General features: G+C 36.7%; 1 long non-coding RNA gene across 4 annotated transcripts in view; it reads right to left on the reverse strand.

The window, feature by feature from the left end:
• Nucleotides 1-22,427, reverse strand: part of LOC121313354 — a 166,379-nt gene extending 143,952 nt beyond the window's left edge. For 2 of the 4 annotated variants that reach the window (XR_005949976.1, XR_005949978.1), the window contains exons 1-2: nucleotides 22,208-22,427; nucleotides 17,537-17,647 (exon numbers count right to left, since the gene is read on the reverse strand). This is a non-coding gene — a long non-coding RNA (uncharacterized LOC121313354). The remainder of the gene's footprint in view (nucleotides 1-17,536; nucleotides 17,648-22,207) is intronic. The other 2 variants (XR_005949977.1, XR_005949975.1) reach the window with 2 other exon arrangements.
• Nucleotides 22,428-27,374: the final 4,947 nt, after the last annotated feature.

Raw genomic sequence — 27,374 nt, forward strand, 5'->3', positions numbered from 1 at the left:
ATCAACAGTGCAGTTCATAAAATGAGTGTAAAAAATCGTCTAGATGTTTTCAACAAGCAGTGCATGTTATTGTTCTTTAGGTAACCAGTTCTGGCTGCAGCAAAGAGAAAGAGACAGGACATGCTTTTGGTTTGTTTTTCCCCAGGGTTGGAAATAGACTGGCCTTACGCTGTCTGCACCCTCCCTCTGGATTGAAAAGTTATTAAGCAGAGATCAAAGAGCATCTAGTCTAGCAGTAGCAGACAGGTAAACTTTATAAATGGCCAAGGGGTAAACATCTTACAGTAGCCCGGTAGTCCAGGCAGCTGTACAGTAACTGGATTTGAAGTTTTACTGGATTATGACAGAAACGTAACTTATGCTTCTGTTTTAAAAGCCAATAAGTGTGGGTTTCTGTTTTTGCAAAGAAGGTTTTACGTAAAGTAAAAACAACTGAGAATTCCCTAATAGTCCATATGGATTTCTGAATTACAAATCTTTATATCAAGGCATATGCATACCAATGAACTTGAATATTTACAGCTTAAAATGCTAATTACTATTAGAGAAATAGGTTTGCAAATCGAAGTATTGGCTGTGAACTGTAGTCATCTCCACAAAAAGCCCCGAAGTAAAGGCTAACTTCGATTTTTCTTTATGGATTTTCAGTGTTCCTTTCACAGCCTGCACATCAGCACAGCACCCCGTTGTGTTCCATAATTACAAGTAGCTGTTATTTGTGCTGAATGTCTCCACCTTTCCAGTTTTACAGCATATTTCCTCAAACTTCCCTAAAGGAATTAAATGCAGTAACTGTTGAGAAATGTTCACTTATCCCTCAAGAACAGCTTACCATCTTGCAGATTCCTAATGTCTAATCACCTGGCTGCCATGGCAACCCAACTATTTAAAAAATTGCACAGGGTTTGTGTTGTACAGCCAACTGAATGAGTGATCATCTGCTCTTACCAGTCAGTTGTAAGAGTTTATAACATCCATTTTGTTTTGATTTGTTACTGGTGCAAATTAAAAATAAAAAAAATAAATCTATACATTTGTAGTACATTATATTTCTACATCTGTTGACAATCCATGCATCTGTGATGACAGCCATTAAAACTGCAATCCCAGGCTAAATCAAGAGCCTAGGTCCGTCACACGCTGCACGAGGCTGTACTGTATAGCCAACGATAAGGGTTGCAGAAGCAGCAGCAGCAGCAGCAGCAGCAGTAGTAGCAGTACCATTCGATTTCTCTGATCCCCTGTATTAAACTCCCAATCCCTTTACGCATTTAAAGCCATGTATAGGAGTTTGAGCTTTCTGCTCAACACTGGCAACTGTAAGCTGAGGCAGTATGTGAAGTAAAGGGGGTGAAGCTGCAGTATTGTGATTGGACGCAAGCAGCTCTGAGTAATATTGCGTAGTGTAGCGTAATGTAGAGCCAGTCAGCCCTATTTGAAAATTATATTTTCATGAATGAACAGCTACACATGGAAGGTGTAGGCTTTTATGAATCACACTCACAGCTGTTTTATTGCTTACAATTCTGATATATTTATTAATTTGTTTTAAATATTTGTTCAGTAAGCTGCCTGAAATGGATCCATACAGTATCTATTTTCAGAGGTGTCCTTTCCATAGTAGTGGTGTAAATGTGGAAACTGGTAGAGTTCAATCTAAACATCTCTTCCCAAGGATTCCTTTCTGTCACTATCAATGAAATAACTAAATGTACACCATAGTGTACATTTAAAGAAATTTACTGTGCAATCCTTTTTTACCATAATTTCTAATTTTCTGGCCAAAGAACATAATTAAGTTATCAACAAAAATTGTTTCCACCATTTAACTATTAAGCAGTATGATTTTATTGATATCCTAGAGAACTCATACATTATAATTCATGCATCTATAGTGGTCATATTGTGTGTCTTTTATGCAGTTTATGTCTTGTAAGCCAGCACAGTGAAGTATAGATCAGTTAATTGTCTAATATTGCCATCTAATGGCACCAGTAGGTTTTGCCACTGAACATACTTTCCATGCATGTGTATCAGGCAATTCTGAAATCTGCTCTATCCCTGCCTTAGAATACTGGTGCAGTTCTTTCAAGTAATGCACAGTATAGAATACTGAAATAAAACAAATAGTCAGTGCTGCAATACAATAGTTTCCTGAATCACAGCGTACGGTTTGACAGCTAGTTCTAGATGTATGAAACAATGAAGGGTAAAACATATTGCAAATTTGAAGGTCATAAAAATTGATTGCATTTAATTTTATTTTATTTTCAAATGAAGTCTGACATGAGACTATAATGTTTAATAGCTTTAATACAAAGCTGCAAATGCATCAATTCAATTCACTGAGGCCTATAAAAAACAGCAATGATCGATTCCAGTCGTTGGCCAATGCTGCCACCTGCTGATATTTTCATATCACTACAAATTATTTTTCTTCAACCTAACAAAGACATGGTCATATACAGTTTAAATCCCTCAGTATTGGTTTTACATGTTCTTGTGAGGTTCACATTTTATACAATACAGTATTGCACCTGCATTTGTAATGTCTCTCAAAACCCAGTCCAGTAATAAAGCCAGCACAGTGACATTGATGAGAGTAACCCTTACCTCCCAACCTCCCAGCCACTTATATTCAACTAAGATCTCAATTACAAAAATAAATACTGATAAATATATCAACATTCAGACAAAACATGTGGAAGATAAATCCCACCTAAAATAATAACACATTAGCTCACTACTACCTTACCTACTAGAAGCATTACTTCTTAAAACATTTTTCTCAGGTTAAATGTTTGAGCTGGCTTCTCATTACATTAGGTTATGTTTGAACTGCCCCCTCTCGCTCAAACTAACTATGAAACAAGGCACCATAACATTAATGACAGACAGCGTTCAGCCACAAACAGAGGTACTCTGGCTAAACATTAACTTACATAACCCATCTGTCACCTTACATGAAATGCCAACTTCCATTTCCAGTATGGTTTACAAGGCAAAGATTAAAGCGACTAGTCAATGGCTATTCCTCCTTCTGCTAAGCCTGCATAGATTTAAAAGTACAAGTGGTGGCATTCAAAAATGTATATAAATTAATAAAATTTGACCCAAATTGTGTGAAGTGTGGAGTATTTAAATTCAACTTAGAAACATTCACACACACAGAATGAAAAAACAACTACATCCAGCTCAAAATAAATGGAAATGCATTTTCTAAAAATTCATCCATATCGTTTAAAAAAAATTAATGGTTTTGGCTCGTACTTAAGTGGCACGCACATATGAACGGGTATTAAGCTTGCATCCCTACAGATATTACTGCGTTTAAGGAATGTAAACTGCATGTGTCCGATTAAAAGTGCACAGAATGGTGCTCCTAAGTGGCGCATCCAGCAAAGGCACTCCACGTGGATGTGCCCTATAGCCTGGGGATTGCAGGTTTGAATCCAGGCTATGTCACAGCCAACCGTGACCAGGAGTTCCTAGGGGCGGCGCACAATTGGGCGAGCGCTGCCCGGGTAGGGAGGGCTTAGGTCGGCAAGAGAATCCATGGCTCACCGCGCATCAGCGACGCCTGTGGTACTATAGGTACTATAGGTCTGGTGGCCTCACTGTCGATCCACAGTGAGAAAAATGACTGATTGGCAGGAGCACGCTTCGGAGGACGCATGCTCCAGCCTCTGTTCATAGAATCGGCAAGGGGGTTCCAAGCAGTGAGCCCAGGATACAGATAATTGGGCACAATAAATTGGAAGAGAACCAGGGTAAAAAACTGGAGACGACTAAATAATTTTTTTTTTTTTTTTAAAGTGCACAGAAATCCAACAGGTAAAAAAGGGGCTAACACACACCAAATAAACACATTTTTGTGTTAAACTGATTGTGGGACATTGCAGCTTTAAAAGAACAAAGCCAATATATGTGAAACAACTAAAATTTGCACGAAAAGTGTTAATTCAAAAGCAAGAAAATAATCTTTGGTTTTATTTTGACAGTTTATTAACTGCAAATGGTTATTTTCAGAAATAAAAACATGATAAACAAAAAAACACAGCTCACGGAGCCAAAACAAAAGGGTTAAACAAAACAATTGTGCCTCACAAAAAAAAAAGAAAATCCCTCACCCAGTCTCGCACTCACGGTGAGTTTCAACGTAAACAGAGGCGCATTAGTCTCTCTCAATGCAGCTCTAAAAACCTCTCAGGCAATGGACCTTCTAACTCCATTTTTATACCACGTGGATGTTCCCAATTAGCAGCAATTATCTAATTTGGGAACAGCCACATTCTCACATGTAATTGGCAAGGATAGCAATTAACCTCATCCCTGCCAACCACCACAAGCACTCAAACACAACACATATTTACAAGCAGGGCTCACCAAAATGAATAAGGGCTGATGTCCCTCCTGGTTTTTGTTCCAACTGTACCCTAAATTAATTCATTAGAACCACTACGCTCCTAATAAGGACTTGATTGGTCCAATAAAGTAATTTAGGGTACAGCTGGAACAAAAACCAGGAGGGACACCAGCCCTCCAGGACCAGGCCTGGACACCCCTGGTGCCCACATGCCTCACTCTTAATGATCAATAAAACCATGACTACTGAGCAAAGGCTGTGAAACTTTTTTTTCAGTCGCTGTCTGTATTTTAAAAAGAAATAAGACTCAAATAAAACTCAATAATGACAACTTTAGTTACTTACAAATAATTGTTTATCATAATAGATTCAGTCCTATTAGGAAATACAGTGCAATGCACAAATAAAACAACATTATCTTTTGTTTAAATACTTAACCAGACGTGAAACTGATTTTCAAAAGTAGTCTGTGATATTCAATGCTAGCATACTGTACTAGATATGACAGAGTAAAGATAAAGACAGTAACCTAATGTATTTCATTAAACATAGAAGCTGAAAATGTGTTGGTACATTCTCTTAAAAAAAACAAACAAAAAAAAAACAATTCAGGCAGAGCAAGGTATTGCAAAATACCCATTATTCTTTTTCAGTATTAATATATTATAAAAGTAACACTCATAAATACATATTATTGCCCAACAGTCAAAATTATATTTATTGATTTAATTAAATTACCTCAAGGCATGCCAGTCGTCTTTCAATACTGTAAATCTTGTCGATCACGATACTGCAAACTAAATGCATATTGATACAAAACAGAACTATTCCATTTATTACAATTAATTTCTGACAAATATATATTTACCAATATCAATGTACTGCATTGAATAGTTACGAAACTGAATAGCAAGATGCAGATGTAATGAAAAACAGAAGCAAGACATAACTGGAAAGCAAATGGTATGAATGAGACGTAAAGTTACTTTAAGTAAAGTATTGTCCATCTGCTCTGTCTCACTAACATGTAAAGCTGGTATCAACATATCAGCAAGTAAACGAATTTTCGGACATCGAAAGTGCTACAGTAGCCATGCAAAGTATGCAAAATCCAGTAAATTACCTTCACATTTATTAAATAAAATACTAGCACTTCTTCATTTCCTGCAAAAAGGAAAGTCACCACTATCACATCGTAGTGCAGTGCATAGTACTGAATTCTTACTCTCATGATTTATGCCATGAAGCCTTTAGATGCCATTAGCAATGTTATATTCTGTTTTATCCCCTTGCGTCGAACTTCACTACAGTATCGATTATACCATGCATTGTGGAAAGACTCAAAAGGTTAGTTAATAGCTGTCAAATCAACACAACTGCCAAGTGCCCCCTTGCATAGCATCACACAGGGCTGACTTTAAAAGACATTAAGCATGAGGCACATTATTCCATATCATTTATCTAGCCAGCAAGGCTGCACAGGTTGGATTTGGTCGGGACCCGGAGACTTTCTTCCAGCTGTAATTTTGTACTGTGTACTGTAGCAGAGGGACACTTGTTTGTTGATACAACTACTGTAGAGCACTGTTTTTCTCCAGTACCAGAGAGATGTAATGGTCTGCATTTTTTTTAATTTATTTTAAACGCTTGTCGTATACTTAGAAATACTGAATTAATATTTATACAGCACCCACTCGATATATCATGGGTGTCGGGGTCCAATATAATTCCGCTATATACTGAAGGCTGTGATATAGCGAGAGACCCATAGAAAAACAAACAGGCTAACAAATACTGTACAGCCACTCCCTCGTTTTATCAGGGGCATCAAGGTCCAATAGAAGTATTCTACGCAAATCAACTTTTTCAAATTTTTCGAATGAAAAGCAGCACAAAGTTTTAATTCATACTGCGGAAGGTAATATTAAGTTAAAATATTAAGCCTCACCTATCATTTTTGTTAATTATAAATGTACAACTTGGTTGGGTTAAATAGCTATGTTCTTATCAGCTCAGGTTAAAGTATGTATTTATTTTTAAATCACTGCGCCGCCGCACCCAACTGACCACTAAACACATTGCAGCTTGTAACTACTATAACAGGAGTTGCTTTTCTAAAATGTAAAATTGAGCTAACTTAGATTCTGTTTGGAATAACTTATCCACCATCAATGTCAAGGCTTAGCATTTCCTCTGAATTTGAAAGCACCATAAATGTCATTCTTTCATTCACCTTCATGAATAATCTTTCAACTACAAGATGATCTCTCTATATCTAAATCGCTTGAATCCAGCTCCCTCTGTCCCTCCTCAAGTCACACCTGTTCAGACAGCATCTGTAAACATTACAACCATGCTGGACTATATGGCACCCACTTGTACCAGTACTTACATAGGCTTGTACTCGCAATGAACTGCTCCATACCTTGCAGCATTCAACTACTGCTCCTACCTATAACTACTTACTATGTCTTGTATTTGATGTAACTCTTATAGGTATCTGTACTCACGTTTTCTGTAATGGCTGTTATTTGCAATTATTCTCAACCATTTATCATACTTGCTACATGTTCTTATTGGACTTTACTCATATAAGCAAATAGTTACTATAAGGTTTAACATATCGTTCGACATTGATAATTTCCATATTGCGATATCATGGGATAAGAAATGTATGTACGCTCGCAGAGACATACCTTATTGTTAGTACTGCTAAAAATACAAAACGCACTGTGACAGGGGAGACCTGCGCTGACTCTCTAGGCGCATTCATAGCGCTGTGGGAATGGGCAGCAGACCTGCAATATCCTCCTGTCAGTCACGGCATTGACACGGAGAGGTGGGAAAAAGTGTGTGTGGGTTTTCCCCCTCTCTGAGTGGCTGAGGGGCAGGCTTTGGGGGGTTGCTGCACTAATAAAATGATGCTCTGGGGTTCCCTCGGGTCTGCCCCCTCAGAGACAAAATGAGCCAGCCAGCTTATTACAGAAAAAAGAAAGAAAATATTATTTTCGCAGCGGGTAAAAAATTGGGCAGACCCCGATTATTGTTTAGGGTAGTGAGGGAAAGCATGAGTGTAGGACGGAGACCCGGGCCGTACGAGGGTGAACGCTGCAGAGTGCAGCACCTTTGTTTTGTGGTTTTATTACTGTTTTTATTTTCCCTTTTTCTTTCGCCTTTTGTCCTTTGTTATTTATTATTTCCAGAGCACCTGCGAATGTACCTGCAGTGGACTGTGTACCTGGACTGGTATAACCGTGGTCTTGTTTACTGTTGCCGGTACTCAAGCCACGGACAACCGCGCCCTCTGCGGGGCTGAAATAAATCAGTGAGCCTGAGCGATGTTACAATTAAAAGTTCTGTCTCCTTGTCAGTGAATTGCCCACTACCCTTCCACACGCACTAAAATCAAGTTTATTTTATAAGACACAGCAAACCCTATACATACCAATCATTGTCAGTCTCGTAGGCAAACATCACACACAAAGTATTATTTAACCATTTTATTCCACTGATTGGCTTTTTCCTTTTCTAAGAACCTGATTAACAAATGTATTTTAAACATTTAATAACTATAAATCAAGAAAAACAACAAATCCACAACCTGTACCCTCATATGCTCGACTCTCCTTTCTTCACCAGTTTCCTCTCACCAGCCAATCCCTTAGTGGAAAGTACCGTATTTTCTCAAGTAAAAGTCGTCCTTGTGTAAGTCGACCCCCCCATTGTGAAGATTTGGGTATACATTTTTTTCCCCCTAAATATCCTGACGCTGTTTGAGCAGCAGATGTGCAAAAATAACAATTTTATAAGCACTTTTACCTAGAACCATGCATGTTTTGTATTATTTTGTATTATTACGATTTAAAATGCAGGGTGGACGAAAAGCTGTCCGCCATTACTGTTACTTATTTGTATTTTTGTACTTTACTCTTGAGACTGCGTGACTGTCGGCTAGTAATTATTTAATTAGCTGATAGTCAAGCAGGTTTATTAAACTTGTGCAAACTATGGCCGAGGGGTTAACAAGATAATTAAGAGCCAGTTGATCCCTCGGCCATAATATAACAAACCTGCAGCTTTGGCTACCTGAGTAATGTGTACAGGTGGAACGAAACGTGAGCTGTGAAAACTATTACAGGATACAATAGCTGCTATGTATACTGGTTTTACAACCAGCATACTACTTGTTGCTATTTGTGTTCCATGTTTGTTTATTTTGACCCTCATCCTGCTTATTTTAAGTGTTTTGTTTTTAAATATTTTTTTATATATCTTTATGTAATATATGTGGTTCATGCACATGGGACAACAGCACATTTGGCCTCTGATATTGTGCTGTATTTTCCAGTGCTGAAAAATGCTAAAAACCAGCTGGAGTTAACACAGGTACTCCAAAGAAACTCAGTAAAATAATCTCAAACTTTACAGCTTCTGCTTTGTTTTCCTTTTGTAATGCAGACCAGCTGTACGCTTTTACAATCCATGTCTCGCAAGTTGTGATGCACTCAGGATTTAAGTTAATTATTATGGTTTTAAAAGGTTGAACCCAAGGTTACCCCCTGCCCAGTCCTCCGTCTAACTCATGGCCTATGTAACAGCACAACTGTTTTGATTTGTCCATGCGAATGCACTGTCTGGTCAGCAGAACACAAGCAGACTTATGGAGCATGACCCCTTGCTGGCTGATTAATTTTAACCAAGTTTACTTTCAAGCTGCTAGGTTGATAACAACCAGATGCTGGGTCACTCTGGTCTGATCGCTCAAAACACAAGAGGACTCCTGTATTCCAGAACAGGCCGAGACAAGCTGAGAACTGTTCATTAACTTTCCACTTTTTTCTTTACTCTTACTACAAATTCAAACTGCCCTTAAAAAGTCTCACATATATAACAAGAGGATTCTGATTCAGACAGAGGGCATACAAACTTTGGAGAGTGGTGTTGTGTTTACCCAGCCTCAACCAAAACATAATTCTTCTCCAACATCTCAGAATTTCTTCTTTACAGGTTCATGGAATAATGTACTGGATGTCCTTCTGCTGACACCATGTGGATTTTTTCAAAAACTACATCATTTCAAACAAGGTATTCAGAAAATGAATGAAATAAAAAAACTACTAAATTGCCAGTATTGTCGAAAACATTATTTGCAAAGGTTTCAAATGTAAAACAAAGCCCCATGTTCTCTCTTTTGTCAAGGTCTTATATTAAATAACCCCTATAAAACTGGGAAAGTACCCACGATGAAGTATAGATAATAGTTACAGTATTATTGACAGCATGCATTATTTATTTTGATATTCTATTTACAATGGAGGGTCAGTAACTAGACCACAATATTCAGCTATTGGCAAATTTAAAATCGACAAGCTCTTTATAGCACTGGGCCACAGTATGCTGACCTTGAAGGCAGCCAGGGCAAGTGTGGACATGATCGGCAGCTATTTTAATGAAGTTGACCACAAAAGCAAAGTTTCTCAAATGCGGCCACCAGCGGGATTTTCTGCGGCCACAGCAGCCCCCAGCAACTCCTCAACATTTACTTTAATCAGCTTTCATTCAGTGCAGTTTAAGTTTGCTTTCTGATTCCTCATACTGCTTCTGTTTGTTATGAGAAATGCTCCTTTTACAAATGCATTTTTGAAGAGTTTATTTAACTTGATCTGACTGTTTTCACTTCCATGTACAGCTTTAAAAAAAAAAAAAAAAAGGCATAATTAAACCCAGCGATACTTTATGAAAATGTGGCTTAGGCCACTTTGTTTATTGCAAAGAAACTGCAATAGCAGTGACAGAACATTTTAACATTAACTACTGTGTGACAGGTAATAAGGTCTTCACAACATATTATTATGTTATAAAATGGGTATTTTAAATACTATTAAATTCTATCCTGATTGGTCAGAACAGGTCACATGGGGGTGTTGCTACTACAGCATATAACCATGGGCTGGCACTTCTTTTCAAAAAGGGGTGAATCACTAGTAGATATCCATATGCCATTAGGCTTAAAAAAAAGAAAAACAAATGCAGACATATTGGAATTGATCGCAAGAAACACGACCGACGAGATTTATGTAAATGTTGGCATTTTGGGAAACCAAAGTGTACGTGAGATACTGAATGAGTCTGAATCGAACACCAATGATTAAAGCAGTGAAAAATGCAAAAGTATTCAAATCAATTCAAAACATGCCATTCTAATCGCTCTGCTTCTTCTCCCTGAACAACAGTGTTTCCCTATCCCATATTTTAAAAAGATTTGGATTGCTCTTAAAAGAGGTGTGTATTACTGACTTTGTGCGCCAGTACAGTTCATCAGCTGAAACACTGCCTAACGCTGACAATCTCAATCGTAACTATTTGACAGAAAATAGTGATGCTTTAGTTGGTAAACTTATCTAACAAACTAACTGAGAACAGAGCAGAGATTAAAACAACAAAACTGTAATTTATTTTATGAATGCTCTGCAGGTACAATTTAGTAACATTTTGGTTTTATCAGTTTGCATGGTTAAACAACTTTTTTTTGTGCAGCCTCCCACAGACAGAGAACAAAATGCTGTATGCAGTATCAGAATTAATTGAACTGTGGTTTTCTAGACTGTGAACCTTGTTTAGACTTGAAGAATTCAATTACAAAACAAGCTCAAATTAATCAAAAGAATAAATATTTTTTGACAAAAACCAATTTCTAAACTGGGAGGTTTTTACAATTTCACTAATTTAATGAATTGTCTAGCCATTTGTGAATTTTATTTCCTATGTGTTTTAGCCTAGATTTCAGAAGCACATCTGCAATCCTAATCTTGGACTATTTTCCTATGGCAGCATCATGTGAGATTTTTCCTCAGTTGGGGTCTGTCAACTAGCTACAGTAAAAAAAATAAAAAAATAATCTTTCAAAATTAAAGTTTCTGCTCATGAATTTTCACAAACATTGTGTGTGGACATTATGGCAGACTGTATTGATTTTTCCCCTCGGATTCCAAATGCAAGAAAAACAGTTGAGAGATTTTAGCTGCTTGACCTTTACCAGAAAACATCTGCAAAAACAGTTGATAAATTATGTCAGCCAAAACATACTAGCTGTTATCTTTACTTTTATTTGCACAAAAGACCCTATTTATTACAAACCACAGTTTCCTCCACATCCTATTGTTTTCTGGTTCAGTTCAGACTAATTATCCCTCCTCTTTTAATGACCTCAACAGCAAATTACATTTGGAGGACCGATTAAAGTAAAACCTTTAATTTGGTCAACCATAGATCATTCAATTGAAAATCAGAAGAGCCACACTAAAAATCAAATAAAGCTTTGAAAAGGCCAAATCAAACTCTGTTAAAGGAGGTGTTGTTTAGCAATGGTTTAGTGGGGCTGGAATCACTAGCTGTCAGACCTCTGTCTCACATAGCTAGCGAGGAAGGTACTTTACAGTTAGGATTGGTTGAATTGTCTTAATAATCAGCTTCTCCAAGTGATGTATTAAATGAACTAATCCAAAAGTGCCCTTCTCTCTGTAGCCTATCCCAGGATGAAAAGGAGTAACAACTATACGTAGGTTTATATCCAATATTAATACTACACTGTACAATACAATTAAAATCAAACATCACCATGAGATAGATAGATACATAGATAAAGAGAGAGATAGATGGGATTGTGTTTTATGATTTATTCTATGTACCGACTTTCACAAACAGGGATGTATATAAAGCAAACTAGCCTCCACCTCCCAACTTAATTTTAATTAATTTTCTTATGCTCTTATCGTAACATTTATATTTTACTATCTGGATAGGAAGAAGTCTTAAAAAAGAGGCTAACATTTGCTATGGTACACACATTGGATTATTAATAACTGTTGGATTTAAAATCCCCCACTTCAGTTGGTGTTGGTAATATAAATACCATTATTGATTTTACGACAGCTCTGAAATTGTGTGTGCCCCCTCCCCCCCTCCCCCAACACAACTGAAACACAACACTTACCGGTCGTTTGTTTAAAAAAGCCGAAGCAATATTCAAACTGAGCTGCTTATCGGCTGTTGGCAAGATCAAGAAAGAGCGGAAAGTACCGTGACAGAGATATTAAGAAAGCAGAACCAGGGAGGCAGGGACGTCTAGAGTTAAGAAAGATCAGTTGCAGGTTACTGTACATTTACCGTTTGTTTTGTATTGTTTTTAAAAGCTTTATGTGGAGATGGCTTATAGTAAAACAACACAATGTATTATAGCCCAATTACTCTTGTTTACATTGGCTTACTTTTAAAGCAAACAATTTCCCTGTGTTTAAAGCAGCTGGAGTGTTGTTTTTGTTCACTAACCTATTTATGCACGTGTAAATGTCATTTTCTATAGATGTTCGCAAATCCTACTTTTTCACATCTCCACCTATACCCCAGTCCACAGGGGGTCTGATATGCAACGTTGTACTATACATTGTTAATACTCTTACAGCCAAGAGGAAGTGGAATTTCACTGGCATTTGGTAATGACATTTTAAATGTGTATCAGTCAAACTAGAAATATTAAGTGGTGATAAAATAAATAAATAAATAAGTAGTGAAGGTTGTTCATATAAGAGTTCCTGGTACCAGTGAATCATTTTCACTACTTTGTCAGATCACTTCCCATAATCTGTTCAAGCAACACATTAAATCTTGAATATACTGAAGATATAGCAGGCAAAACAAAAGCACTCCCTATAATAATTATATACAAAAATATGTTTGCTGTTTCTCCAATTATTTAAAAGACCATTTCAACTTTTAAATTACTAATTGCCTGCACTTATTCTTAGGGAGAACCACCAAATTTAATCACCCTGACACTAATTTTAAACTCCCACGCAGTAAAAATCAAACTGCCCTGCGGACTTCAAATGAAAGACTATGTTTAATATCGCTCCTGTTAACCTCTGTTCCTTAAGTTTCAAAACCCCACGTTTTACCAATTTTCATCTGGAGAAAAGGGTTAACAGGTCAGAGGACTTGTAAGAAGACTCATTAAATCCCTGCCCCACTCAGAGGCTGGGATATTGCCTTATGACTATACAGGCGGGGAGTCTCTAATCTCAAAACGCGCAAGGAAAGCAATTCAACAAGTTAGTTGACTTGACACGCATTTCAATCCTATATCTTGAATTCACCAGAAAATGCTGCTTTAGAATGAGGACAGGATATTTTAGGAAGGAACTTACTAATGTCCTCTTTTAAATTAACAAACAATAGGATAACTACTGATGCAATGGGGGTCCAATTTGTGTAAATGCAGGTGCTTCTATTTGATATAATTTCGCATAGAAGTGAATTTGAAAGCAGCTGAATCCTCTGAAGTTCTGGGGATTGTTTGTACAGAAATCCCAACTAAGTGTTTGTGGATTTGAGTCAGAAAAATGCGTCAATGAAGTGAAGAGAAACAGAGCATTCATATAAAAAAAGGAGAGAAAAAACTGCAGATCAGTTCACCAAAGAAAGGTAAACAATGAAAAGGGAAAAAGTTTATCCAAAACATCTGAAACACGACACAGTTCAAATTAATTAGATTAACTGGAGGGGGGAGATGCTCATGATGAAGATACACTGATTCCACTGAACAACATGATGAAACCAAGGCACAGAAAATGTAAAAATAAACTGCCACATGTAAACATATGTATACAATAAAACTATATTGAGCCTCACAAGTTTTATTCAGTCTTTCATGGCACTCCTACACTGAAAGAAAAGCAAGAGGGAAACCATAATATTGTAGCGATCTCAGTTAACGCACGCAGGCGCATCCCACAGGGCGAGGCAATCCACACACAGACGGAGGGTGGGTGTGAACCAGGGACTTCCCATAATAAAGCACAGCGCCGATACCACTGTACAAAAGAGCTGGCTCCTTTGCAAGGAGTGGATATTGGGCTTATGTCTTCATGTGTGATTACGTCACCTACCAGCCTGGCTGCTACCTTCCCCTGTGCACGCTGCAATATGTTTGGCAACAATATAAGAAGAAACAAAGCAGTACTCTTGCCAGGCAACATATATGAGGATGAAGAGATAATTGTCAGTTAAAATGCAAATTTCATATAAAAATGTATTTAGTTTAATGTAATTTATATTCATTCAATGAAATAAGCTGTGCTTACTGGGTTGTTAAATCTATATAAAATATATAAAAATGAAATGTTCATACTCAGTATGCAAACCATAGGGTTACACAGGAGTGTAGTGCTGTGGGGTCAGCAGGGAGCACCGAGCCCTCACTCTGGCCACAAAATAATTATTCAGCACAACTGTTTGTAAATATAGATTTTAGTCCCAATGCAGACGCACTCGATAGTCAATATTTATTACTTAATTTGTCTATCAACATGTAGACGCACGGTCTTGGCTTACTCTAATCACTCCAACCCAGTTTCATCAAACTGATGAAGGCTAAACAAGGCACATTAAAAGTGTAACAATTACAACACTCCATTAACAATTATGTGATTTTAAAGCTAAAAGTGCTTTTTTGAACAGCTCACGCCCTTGCAAAGCAGGCAGGACTGTATTCTGATTTAGAATAGATGTGTGACCTGGATGAGGCAAAAGGATTAAATGTGGGAAAAACCTATAGAAATTCTAAACAGGCACAGGAGTATATGCACACTATTGTGAGGACCCAGAGTCCAGCCCAGTTAACCAGAATGGCAACTGCTAAATATTTGACGGTTATCTCGGTCGGTTCTACAGATAGTTCCATTACTGAAGCAGTGAAATGCTACATGAAGTATGCTGTCAATGGTGTTGTCCACATAGACTTTATTGGTGTTTGGAATATGGGGAACGCACAGGTCCAGAAACCCAGTCAATCAATGTATCTGGGAATGAGCATTAATGTTTATTGTATGTATTAATGTTTTTTTTTTTTTTTTTTTTTTTTTTAATACAATGAAAAAAATAAAATATATAAGCTTTCATTTTTATTAATATTAAAATTTATGTTTTAGGAACCCCAACAGCTGTTGCTGATTCTGACTAAGGAACTTCACCTCAGGACTTTACTGATCGGTTATCTCCATTTATGGGTGAAAATGTGCATGTATGAAGGGCAAAAGCAACAAAAGTGTGGGGAGCAAGTTATCAGCAACTTCAAGCCTGAGTATGCTCGTAATGGAGACTGCATTGTTAGCCAGTTACATGTCGTATACAGGATATTTTGAAAATTATGACAAGCCTTCCCAGATTGATTCCGACAGTCCTAGGTGGGGATAAGCACAGATTCATAATGTCTGTATTCAGATGCCTAGGGCAGTTTTTTTTTTCAGATTTTGAAAACAGTTTGCTGATGAAAAAGTGCTGGTGCTAATACTACCAGGCATGCATAAACACAGTCTGTCTCTCTAATTTCAACTTTTTTTGTAAAAAAAAAAAAAAAAAAAAACACACAATGCATGCTAAGCATTGAAAAGCTGAAGCTGGAAGTCTGAGTTACTCTGTGTAGACCTAATATAAATTTGAATGATGCTAAACTGACTAAAACAGACAAATTCAAAAAGTATTGAAAGAAAAAAAAATGAACCATAGTGAAACAGGAATAAGCAGTAAAGTGGGTGAAGCTGCAAAACAAGTGAAAGGGATACTGTGCGTCACGTCATTTACTGTCCATGTATTGACATGTTTGACATTGTGTGTGTGATTAAATTACTGTTTATAGACGGGTGCTCGATTGAGACTTATTGCCTGCTAGGCTTGGTTGAGGGGAAGGGCAGCAAGTGATTGGCAGTGCTGGTCCTCAATCAGCGGGTGGAAGTGTCTTGACCAAGTATCGGTCAGCATAAAAACATCTAGTGGAGATGGTTCTGGGTGACTACAACGCCAGGCCACAGAGGGGAGATGCGTACACGCAGAAGGAGAGGGTCCGCTCTGCAGGAATGACAGCTATACAACCCTGAAACTGCAAACGGTGCTTGTGAAGGTAATGCCCAGCCAAGGTGGTATGAAGCAGCAGGAGTCGTCGTATGAATATTGGCTCATAAGTAGGTTAGTTTAGGGGATAGTGGTCTCAAGTAATGTATAGCAAGGTTTACGTAGTGTAGCCGGTTCCTGGAGCGGGACGCCTCGTTTATAAGGCTAGTGCTCAGCCTGTGTGGTACCTTTAATTTTGCAGTTTTTGTACTGTGTTTTATTTTCCTTTTGTACAGCTTGCTGTATGTGTCCTCTGTGCATTACCATCGCTATAGAGTCACATGACCCCTTTATGTATTTACTTTTATATTAATAAATTTAACTCCACCTCCCATGTCTCTCTGTATTGGCTAAGCAGCGGTTACCCACACACGTGACACAAGCACCCTGTCACAGTGACATTCTAAATTACCTGATTAGAAACTATTTTAAAAGTTTTACTCAGACATGATTTGCACGTGATTTGCCACTTACAACAAACCACAGCAATAATGGGGGTAGCAGGAAAATAATCAATAAAAAATATAATGTCTCTTAATACAGTATTTTATTCTTTCTACATTGTGTCTAATTGTACAATACATTGGTATGAGGGATGTGATGCCAGGTGTGTGATAATGGCATGTCTCGTTCCCTTGGCTGCACAAATGCACTTACTCTTTTCAGTTTTACCGAAAACCAATTGGACATCAAAAACAGCTGAAAGAGTGGATTTAAAAAATAATAATAACAATAATTAAAAGACATTTCACAACCAACTTGCTTCCCTACAACATACTAAACTAAAACGAATATTCCGAGCAAACAGAAATAAATTTGTTGTTTTTTGAACCTGCAATTAATAGAATTATTTAAAATGTAAACAGTTTGACTTGTTCTATGGTACATAAAAGTGAGTCAGACTACAATTAGCAGAAAGAGTGGTTAGATTTATCCCACCTAACCCCAAGTGCGGAGAAATTATATCTGCAACCTACTGATAGATCTGATGGACACCAGTCATTACAAACAACAGTAAATATTCACAGCTGCACATCAGTCAGGAAACCTCAAAGAATGCAACATGGCAGTGCTCACTGGGACATGGTAAGTTCAGAACACATTTTGACTTTTATAAAGGGGTTTTAATCAGGTCCCATGTTCTAGTTTATGTTTAAATATCTGCTCAATTTGTATCCTTTGACATTGCAAAACTTCCAAAAAGGTAGAAATACACCCCGGTATTACCTGTCATTTTGTATCCATAGACAGCAAGCTGTCCAGCCATGTACTTTCCATCTGAATTGTTGTGAGCAGCCCCATGTTCGCATCCAGATCTTCTGAGTATCAGGGATAACACTGCAAAAGAGCATATTAACCGAGACCAGGAGAAGAATATGTTAACCAAAGACCTCCTGCAAATAAAGGCTATTTGTTTCAGTAAGTGAAGAACATGCTATTCAAAAGACAGTACTGAATGCTGACATAAAAGAAAGCAGAGTAGCTGCCAATATGAAAAAAGCATGTCACATGCAAAGCAGCCAATAAATAATAAACCAATACTGTTCTCACGCAGATCTTGTTAATTTACATTAACTTTCTAACATAACACAATCTAAATGACAAAACTGTAAAAACAATGGACACAGATGAATTCTGATCTTGTTTTTTTTAAGCCATTGTTAACCTGGGTAATGCAATGAATAAAAACATGATTATTTTATCTATTTATTTAATTCATCAACAGTAACTTTACAGAAAGACAAACACTTAAGACAGTTAAACAACAATTAGTCTTATAATGAAAATTAAAATGGTCTTTTATACATTAAACATATCAATATAGTTTTATGCAGAAATCTAAAAAGGCATCCAACCTCAATATGGCAGCCATGTTAGGTCAGAGATTAACATAGTCACTGATCAATGCGAAGTTTACAACAACACTGAAAATATGAAGTTGGTATCTTGAATGGATTATAACATATGAGCTGTTAAAGAAGCAACACATTTACAAAAACATAAGCTTCCCATAGCAACAGATGTTCCCAGGCCATCGAACTCCAGTGACAAGGGCCCGGTCTGGGAAGTCTCTGCCTGCAGCTGCCGAACGTCTGACCAGTAACGGTTGCTGAGCCACGTTATGGGATATTCCTTCCTAATCCTGCATGAACAAAAAGGCAATACAGGACACCCTGTGGGTCCATAGTGAAGATTGGAATGGGGTTGAAATCAGCAATGATTTTTACTTGAGGAGTTCATATGGACTGTGCCAATAAACAATACTTTAATGAAATGAAACTCATTACTTAGTTTTAAAGTAATCGGAGCTAACAAAATGATTCCAGAAAATTACTCAGCCTTGCACGTCCATTTATTCTACAGGTCTCTAATGTGCAGTTTTGAAAGAAGCATGTGGTTTAGCACACATGTACTATTTTTCACATTAAAACATGATATCTGGTACTACACTAGGTTAAAAAAAATCTCTTGAGCTTCCCCGTCATTTCACCTGGAGAGTAAAATTGCCCTCACTACTTTCCTCTCAATAGATTGCTGAGATTAAATGACCCAGGAAGTTAAAGTGCAAACCAATAACACAAGAATAAGGCATGGAAAAAAAGAGCTTGCTTTAACCTATCTAGTACTGGATATAAGGTTTTAAAATTAAAATATATGTTTCCAACAACATGCGTTTCTTTCAAAACTAACTTTCAATTTGAGACACAAAAATTGTTTAACAACTGTATTTTTTAGCTTACTTTAAAATGGTCTAATTAAAAAAAAACACACACAAACTGGGGGTAACCTGAACTTTGTGGCCCACATATGGCGAATATTGACAAATAACATTTAGTAATTTATCATTTCCAATGTATTTAAAATGACTTTAAAATAATTTAAAATTGAATGGTTAATTATTGAGTTGTTTTTATTTTAGCTAACAGTCAGTTGGAATATAAAATGTGGGTATTGTCATTCATTTCTAAATATATATATATACACACACACACACACACACACAATGTTGTTTATGGAATAACCTGTGAAAAATGTGATGACATAAAATATGTTGGAGAGACTGGAACAACTTTATATAAAAGAATTCAGAACCACCTTTCATTAATTAGAAATAAAAAAAATGAATGAGCCAATAGTACAGCACTTCACCAGTCAAGGACATGACATAAATGATGTAAGGTTTTTAGTATTAGAACAGCTACAATTAGATAACGCCAAATATAGAAGAATAAAAGAAAGTAAATGGATAAATAGACTGAACACAATTATGCCAGCGGGACTCAACAGAAAAGAATGAACTAATTAATTCCAATAAATATATAACAGTTAAAAATAATTAAATAAAGAAAATGAATTCAAAAGTTGTGCATGCTGATGCGCTAGGGAGACCATATCAAGGCTGATCCTCAGAGCCAGCATTGCATGATAATATAAATATAAGTTTATATAAAATAATGTTAATTATTGAATTAATATAGATTTAAAGATATAAGTAAAAGTGATGTCACATATAGAACACCATTACATCATGTAAGAATAAATCATGGATTTGAATATAAACAATAACAAGTAGTTGTCATGCTGTCAAACACCTATAAATACCTCCAATGTTTTGATTCAAACACAGGCTCCCTTGAGAAAGATATGTACAACATATCGAAACGTTGGGCAGCTGGCTCTTTCTCTTTGAGCTAAATTAATATTATATATATATATATATAGGTCTCCATATCCCCATTACGTTCCTTTCCTCATTTGTATTTCACATCTGGCTCCATTTAACTTTTGTTGTGACATCTTACAAGATCAAAAATTCTCGTCCGGATAAAAATGTATCACAGAGGACACGCTTTTTGTTTGGAGGATATACACCTGTGTGACCTTGCTTAACATAATTATGAAAACATCTGTATTAAAAAAGAAGAAAGATTTTCTTAACATGTGTCTACTGCTTAATGACATTCCAACATTTGACACAGCTGTGGGGAGTTGTCAAGGCTCACATGATTAACATAGTGTGTACTCATAATATGACTGAAATAGTTCTTCACAACAGGCGAGCATTGCCAATCATACAGTTCAAATACTATTTTAGTAACGTACTTTAAAATAACCCCAAGCCCTTGGAATGGCATAGTGATTCAATTTGTCAAATAATAAACTCTTCTTATTCAAGTGAGTACCAGCGTTATATTGCATGAATATTATTATGGTTTACTTTTTTTTTTTTTTTTTTTTTTTTTTTAAAACCTGGCTTTTGCATGAAAGACTTTATTCCTAACTTTCTAACACAATTGTGGTTTTCTATTATGTACTACTGTCATAGTTACCTAGCCATTCTGAAGTTACATTTGGCACATCTGTCTTTGACTGTGTAGTTCCGTACTATTTTTAATTGTTTTAGGTCAATATTACACGTTACACGGTTTAATAATAATAACAACAACAATAATAATACAATAACAACAATATAATAATAATAATAATAATAATAATAATAATAATAATAATAATAATAATGTTATAAAGCACATTTCATGTCATCACAAAGCACTGTACATAAGAACACAAATAAAAATATCAAACATTAAATAAAAAAGCGGTATAGACAAAAGGTCAGTTATGTAAGAGGGAGACACATCCTTCAAGTCCTTAAAAGTCTATAGCAAGATTTTAAAATCAATATGAAACTTAACAGGAAGCCAATGTAAGGATTTCTGAACATGGGGTAATCTGATCACCAGATTGAGACTTAGTCAAAACCCTGGCTGCTGAGTTTTGAACATACTGCATTTTATTTAGGGTGTTCTGGGAAACCCCAGCAACCCAGGCATTACAGTAGTCAAGTCTGGATGACACAAAGGCATGGACCAGTTTCTCTGCAGCAGACAGAGAGAACAGGGCGTAGCCAGGCGATATTCCTAAAATGGAAAAAGGACCTTGGTGATATTCTGTACATGAGACTCAAAAGTTAAACTAGGGTAAAAAATGACCCCCAAATTTTTCATTTTAGAGCAAAACCCAGTATGTACACCATTGATAGCCATGCTTAAACTGTTAGATTTAAGCAGTTAGTGCAGAGAACCTCGTAACATGACCTCAGTCTTATCACAGTTCAATTGCAAAAAATGTGTTGCATCCAAAGTTTAATTACCTATCAGCCTGGGGGTCTTCAGTCTGTTGTTGTTATATATAGTGAGTGGAAGCAGTTTGGTGTCTAGGCAGTTCCGGCGGGCTGCTTGGAGTGTCACGTGCACAGTGCAGCTGTATGTAGATTGGGTCTGTGTTGGCTGCACTGTGATTTGTGTTCGGTTCTGCCAGTAAGCGAGGGTCTGAACGATTGCTCAGTGCGTATGTAAATTTACCCTCGTGTATGCAAGACAATAGGGCTCAGGGGGATCTCTATTTATTAGCTTCCTGTGCGCAGCTCGGTGTTGTGTTTTGTGTGGTTGGCGCGGCTTACTGAGCTACTTATTTTGCTACGATTAACTTGAGGCAGTACGGTGCTCTACAGATGCATTGTTTGTTTGTAAATGTCTTTCATTTGTATTAGATGTGAATTAATTTAATAACCTAAGACAATGCTATAAGTTGTACGGTTTTCCCCTTTCCTTACCGGTACTGGAAAATAGCTAGTGGAACACTTGTTTATTTTTATTATTATTATTATTATTATTATTATTATTATTAATAATAATAATAATAATAATAATAATAATAATAATAATAACTGGTTTATTTCCATTCAGAAATGATCGCACATAACACATTTTGATTTAACTTATACAATGTTGCATATTTCAATTACTTGTTAATTGCCACGCACTTCCAAAGCAAAACAAACACAAGAGCTGCACACACGTGTCTAAGTTTAACTTTAGAATGAACAAAACAAACCTCAGCCCTTGGAGTTAAATTGTCCACAACTAAGGTGAGAAGAGTCTTTTATAATTTCCACAGGGATGTCCGTTGTCTTACATGTTCGGCTTTGCAAAATACTTTTCTCTCTTCTCAGACTTGTACTTTAACTGGACTCTGCCATATTGGATTTTGCCTCTGACCTCTTACTACGGCACGCGCTGGATGCCAAACTTGTCACAAACGCAAAGGCAGCATAGTTTGATAGCCATAAACAGACTACATTAATGGCAATACATTTGTATCCAGCCGATAACAACGTATAATTCTCTCTCTCTCTCTCTCTCTCTCTCTCTCTCTCTCTCTCTCTCTCTCTCTCTCTCTCTCTCTCTCTCTCTCTCTCTCTCTCTCTCTCTCTCTCTCTCTCTCTCTCTCTCTCTCTCTCTCTCTCTCAGCCAGAGAATGGTCAGTGATTCTATCATTCAGTTTGATGAGAGGCACCTTCAAAGATCCAGTCCATTATGTTTTGTTGCAGGTCTTCTTGATTCAGGTGAAGTCAGTTTATCTTGCCACAAAACTATATTTCATTCCCACATTTACAAAAAAAAGTAACCTACTATATGTGCAGAAAAGTGCTCTACTATTTGTAAAACAGGAAGCAATTTCGTTGTTTTTTGCAACCAAATTTGCTTCCTAATGAACATGTTTTCTAAACCTTAAATAAATATTTTAGTAAGATATACACCCCAGGAAATTATCTTCTCTATTTTTGTATAATCATGGAATATAAAGTAGTGTGCATCCATATTACATTAAGAACTATATATAAAATGTACATTACATCAATTACAAACATATATTACATTTTACTAAAACTGACGATAAATTGAGGTTACAGCAGAATGCTGTATTAATGTTGTTGCACAAAGGGAGTTCAAGAGATGAACAGAAGGGGGCAGCAATAGTCAATGTCCCAAGCACACTTCCATCCTCTAGTTACAATTACTCCATGTTAGTATGTATAACAGTGGTACTCAACCCTGGCCCTCAAGTTCAATTCCAGTCCCGGTCTTTATTCCAGCCAGGTCCTAAATGTGTTAATTGCCTCTTAGCAGCTTCAATTAACTACATCAGAACCTGTATTGGATTAGATCCCAGGGGCCACAGTTGAGTACCACAGATGTACAATAATGGAGAAAATGTTAATAAACTGAATATTCTGGACATGCAAAGTAATTGAAAATTAGACCCTTTTCAGAACCTTTATAGGATAACAGCAACAAAAGGAAAGCATATTTAAAATGAGTATTTCATGTCCTTGCCATGTACTAACCTAGTATTACCATGTTGATTCAATTAAAATCATTTATTTATAAACAAACTGTTTATTACTCCTTTTAAAATCATAAGCAATATCCAGTAAAGCAGAGCCAGCAGGAAAATAGTGTTGCAGGAAAAGAACATGCCTTTGTAGTGTAATTGTTTAATTTAAGCAGAAATACTGAACAGTAAGTTCACATAATACTATATCCACTGTAACATGTGGGCCCTAATCAATAACATTTTCATATACATTCTGCAGCAAAGTTACCACAAGGCAAGTACAGTACAGGAAAGCGTAATGCTTGTCATATTTAGAGAAGTGTTAGCCCACTTATGTAGAAACTTGCTAAAGTCCTTTTTTAATGCAACTTGTATATAATATCAGGGTATTTGGAGGCTGTGTTCCCGTCCACCTGACTGTCTTTTTGTATGTCATGTTTTACATATCTAGAGAACAGTTAGTCCACTGTGATGAAACTAGGAACCAGAAGTCATGTAATGCACTCAAAATCCAAAGCTACAAGGAGATGATGTGTCCCTCTTCATTTCCCTCAATTGGTTAGAGAAACCCACAGCAAATTCTTATGACACTTGCCAATTCATATTGTTTACCACAAGCAGTTTAATGCATCAACTCCTGGGAGTGTATGGAGGCTATCTGTGCAACCATCAGTCTCGTCTCGCTTACATTTCTACACATTGCTATTAGGCGGAAAAGCTCTTACTCAATTATGATGAAATTTGGTCTACACCATTTATGATTTTATAGACTTTAATCAAGTCCCTTCATTCCCTTTTTTGTTCTAAGATGAATAGATTTAATTATTTGTCCTCATAGCTCATGTCATTAAGTCCTGGGATCAGCCTAGTTACCCTTATCTGTGCCTTCTCAAGTGCAATGATCTCCTTTTTGTAGTGGGGCCTTTACTAGGGCATTGTAGAATCTTAACATTGCAGGTGGTGAGCTGAGGATACAAGATAATAATTGTGCACACCAAACTGGGGAGAAAAACCAGGGTAAAAAAAATTGGCGACAACTAAAGGTCAAGTGGGTTAGTTAAGTATGACCACACTCTTCTGGCTACCCCCTATAATGTTGTTGCTGTATAACATATGTACATCTCCTCTCCTGTCATGTCTATCTTTTCAGAATATTGTATACCTCTATGTTGAATTCCGCAGGACGAAGCCAAGCTTCTGTAATTTCAAAATCATACTTTTCATGTGTGCTTCTCGTTCTAACATATATTTCTGATGTTTCTGGCATTTAAACGGATTTTGGCTCCCAGGCACTCCTATGCCTAGTTTAAATCCTTTCTAATTTCCCTGATGGACCTTTCTATGTTCATGCCAAAACAGCGGCTCCCCTATCATTAAAGCGTAAGCCATCTTTCTTGCAATGCTCACACCCTCAAAGGTGTTCCAGCTATCAAGACCTCCCTTCTGCATTTATTCTCTAACCATATGTTTAAACCAATTATTCTACCAAGTCTCTCCTTCGTTGCTCTCAGCACTGGAAGCACCCCAGAGAAGATACTTGACTCCTTCTCTCAAGCCTTGTGGCAAGTTCAGTGATTCTCTTTCAGTACATCTGACCTTCTCTCAGACATGTTATTTTTCCCTAAATAAGCAATCACTGTTGATTCTACTTTGTTGACCGCATCTTCAACTCTGGTACCAGGGAGACAGATGCCGCTCCTGTTAACTGGGTCCCTTCTGCAAAAAATCACTGACAATGTGGACAGGCTCCTAGAATGAACAGGAGATGACCTGGTCCCATCAGTAAATACAACATTGGAAGAGACAGACTAAAATCCTTGCAAAACAAATTCAGAGAGCTAGGATGGAAATGAAAAGATAAGACCAAAACTGTGGTATTTTCTGGGATACTGCTGGCACCATGCAAAGGACCATACAGACAGCTGGAAATAATTAATCTAAACATATGGCTGAAATCATGGTGCACACAGGAAGGCTTCACCTTCCTTGAACATTGGACCACATTCTATAACAAGGACTATCTATATAGGCGGGATGGACTACACTTAAATAAAAAGGGAAAGAGTCTACTCTGAGAAAGCATCCTCGAGGAGGTAAAGAAGCAATTAAACTAGAAAGGAGGGAGAAACCAACACAAAAACAGAAGGGAGACTACATCAAAACAAGGGCAAGCAGCTAGTAAGATAGCCATTAAATGCATTTATTTAAATGTTAGAAGTCTCTAAAACAAAACGTTAGAACTTGAAGCTACTGCACTAACAAGTAAATATGATGCGATAGGTGTTGCAGAAACTTGGTTATCCGAGACGAATATAATATTAGTTTGTATACACTGTATAGGAAAGACAGGCAGGACAAGAGGCGGAGGGGTAGCGCTATACATCAAAAACAAATAAACAGTCTTGAAGCCTAGGTGTTAAATCTGGAAGAAAAAAACAACACAGAATCAATATGGGTCAGAATAATGGACAAACATTCAAAGGGCATAATAGGAGCAGGCTATAGACTGCCAAATTCTTACACCGAGCAAAATATGTTATATAATGACATTAGAAATGCGTGTAGCAAAGGGGAAGCCATACTAATGGGGGATTTCAACTTCCCTCATATAAAATGGGAAAACACGGTGGGGAGCACAACAAACAAAACTGAAATGGCAGAAATGACAAATGACTGCCTCCCTACGCAATCAAAAGACAGAATAACTAAAACAGAGGTCAGAGAACCATTGGCAAACTCAGACCACAACATGGTCTCATTTGAAGTGCTTTTTAAAACCCAAAAAGTAATGACTAAAGCTAAGGCTTACAATTTTAGAAAGGTAAACTATGAAGGTATAAAACAGAGACTAACAGAAGTAGATTGGAGTAAAATAGAGAAAACATCCACAGAAAAAAAGGATTGTTTTTTTTTTTTTTTTAAATTTAGTGGCCTCCTCTCATTTGTAAACTTTATGCTCTTAAAAAAAATAAAAAAATAAAAACTTCCTGTCTACATGCCATATAATTGAATCTCCCCACTATGATTGTCTGCCTCAAACACCCATGTATTAATAATCTTCAGACACATGAATGCTTGCTTCATATTTTTATTGCTCTTATGCAGGGTTTGGCAAAATTCCAACCCTTCAGATTTAAAAAAAAAAAAAAAAAAAAAAAAAACACTCTACACAGCGCCTCACCTTCGACACCTTCGAAGGAAAAGAATGACACCTCTTGGTCACAGACTGTTCAGTGATACAGTTCTATTTACAGAAAGAACATAAAGGCGTGTCACTGTTCATTGAACAATATAAAGCTAGATTACAATTTGTATTCTAGATTACATTTTTTGTACATCCATACAAGTTATTTTTGATTAAAAAAAAAAAAGCCCCCAAAAAAACCCCCACACATCTGAAAATCAAAAACCTCTTTCACCTTTATTCCCAAAACACAAATATACTTTCATGTGCACACACTTTAAAAAAAAAAAAAAAAAAAAAAAAAAAACATTTTTTAAATCTATTTTTAAAGCTTTAAATATTTCAACTATTTATGGTTCAATGTGGCAAAATATTCAAACTATCAACTGTCCATTCTCTTCACAAACATTCTGGCAGTGTTTCAGTGGGGAGAGAAAAAAAAAAAAACTATGAAAATGCCAATTCATTTTTACATGTATTGTTGAGCAAATGCAAACAAGTACAGATCTAATTAAAATTAACACTGCCTTACAGTCTCCTATACACAATACCAAAAGGAGTCTTATTTTCATAATGTTTCTACAAAATACATGTCTGACAATATTTGTAGCTTCTAAATGGTAGCTGTTAATAGCAGAAAGTCAGCTGCACCAGAAACACTTAGGATTACCTCTCTTGGACTCAGTACACAATGGCAGA

Source organism: Polyodon spathula, chromosome 3, assembly GCF_017654505.1.
Source record: "Polyodon spathula isolate WHYD16114869_AA chromosome 3, ASM1765450v1, whole genome shotgun sequence".
NCBI classification, from domain to species: domain Eukaryota; kingdom Metazoa; phylum Chordata; class Actinopteri; order Acipenseriformes; family Polyodontidae; genus Polyodon; species Polyodon spathula.